Source organism: Notothenia coriiceps, unplaced genomic scaffold (genome assembly GCF_000735185.1).
Source record: "Notothenia coriiceps isolate Sejong01 unplaced genomic scaffold, NC01 NC01_scaffold00014338, whole genome shotgun sequence".
Lineage (NCBI taxonomy): Eukaryota > Metazoa > Chordata > Actinopteri > Perciformes > Nototheniidae > Notothenia > Notothenia coriiceps.
In genome coordinates, this window is record NW_011347039.1 from 1 (window position 1) to 1,661 (window position 1,661).

The window sequence follows — 1,661 nt, forward strand, 5'->3', positions numbered from 1 at the left end:
TCCGGAGCAGGTTCCAGGTAAGAGATCATCTTAGTGAAAGCACCGCCTGCTGACCAATCAGAGCTCACCACCTGCTGACCAATCAGAGCTCAGCGTGTGGAGTTTAAAGCTATCAAGTCATATTACAGGTTAAAGGAAATACAGTTTAAACTGTCGTATGCAGGGAAGACGCCGACGTGTCACATGCAAAAGACATTAAGTTGACGCAACATTCGAGTCAAATGTAATGAAAGTCAGATGGTGTCTTAGACGGGGCAGTGATATCATAAACCTGTTAATGTACGCACTCAAACACTTGTTCTGTTACCAGCTGTATTCACCTTGCAGGTGCAGCTATGTGGCTTTGATCCTGGATAAAGTGTTTAAGTCATGGATGTTTAAAGTTTAACTTCTTCATATGTCTAATATTATAGTTGACTTTTCATTCAGGAAGTATGACGCTGCGCTGTCAGTACGCTTGTCCATGTTTGGGATTGGTCAAATGTTGCTAGCCCCGCCCCTTTTATGTGAACGCACACTCAGCCGGACAGAGACACCCTGGCTTGAGTTACCGAGTTGATAACCAGCGTCGTAGGACCGCTTAGCGAGATCTCTTTGTTAGGGTTAGTTAAGATAACTCAAGAGATATCCAGGGTCTGTTGAACTGGATTCAGAATACAGGCCACTGAGGTACTAAATGTTATATATATATTATTATTATCTTTATTATCATTATTGGTTCTGCCAGAGCTGCATCAGCGACCTGCTCAGGTACTGGGTGTCATAAAACGATATTATAAATACTATTATTATTATTATTATTATTTCATTATTACTTTTTATTGTTTTATTATGCATTTGTTTATTATTATAATGAAAGGTGTGTTCAGGGTCTTTAGTAACTCTGTGTTCTCTGCAGTCACCCTAACCCATCATGTCCAGCAGACAGAGAGCCGCTGTTCAAAGACAAGGTGAGCACTTCTATATTCTTTATTTATTATGAATTATTCTTTATTTTTATTAATTATTATAAATTAATTATTCTTTATTTATTAAGAGTTAAGGTCATTAATGGTTCAGTTTCTGACGCTCTGTTTGTCTCAGATCTTCAGAGACGTTTGCTGCCATCGGGAGATCATGGCGCTGAAGGTGTTCTGTCGCAGTGAAGCCAGCGGCTGCCCGGAGCAGCTGAGCCTGCAGCACATCCCTGTGAGAACATTATATAGAACTCTGGAACACTCCTGGTCCTTTAGCAGAACCCTGGGTTCTCCAGAGTGCTGTGGTTCATTGTTTATTAATGTGGTTCAGCGGCATTTACCGACCGCTGCAGTGCCGCTCGTCCACCGAAGTTCATTCTCCCGTTAGCTCACGGCAGAATTCAGTCTCCCGTTAACTCACACGGCAGCGGCCGCTGTAAAGTCTTCACTGTCTGACTGTCACACAAGCAGCTGATACTGTTATCCCCAATTCCCCAAAGTGAATGTGTGTCAGTAAGTGTGTGGTTGCGTTCTAGTCACTTTGCTCAGCGCTACTGCTTGTTACAACTTGTATTTGCCGTACTCGCCATTAACTGTTATTGCTCAGGTTAATCTCGCCCCCTCCGACGTAGAGTGAAGTATAGGTTCTTGGTTCTTGGTTCTTGGTTCTTGGTTCTTGGTTCTTGGTTCTTGCCGGGCAGCCGA

At 42.9% G+C, this 1,661-nt stretch overlaps 1 long non-coding RNA gene across 1 annotated transcript; it reads left to right on the forward strand.

Moving 5' to 3' along the window:
- Positions 1-713: 713 nt before the first annotated feature.
- On the forward strand, positions 714-1,448 carry LOC104948471 (uncharacterized). Its single transcript, XR_798695.1, has 3 exons — positions 714-750; positions 899-950; positions 1,084-1,448. It is a non-coding gene; the product is annotated as an uncharacterized lncRNA (long non-coding RNA).
- Positions 1,449-1,661: the final 213 nt, after the last annotated feature.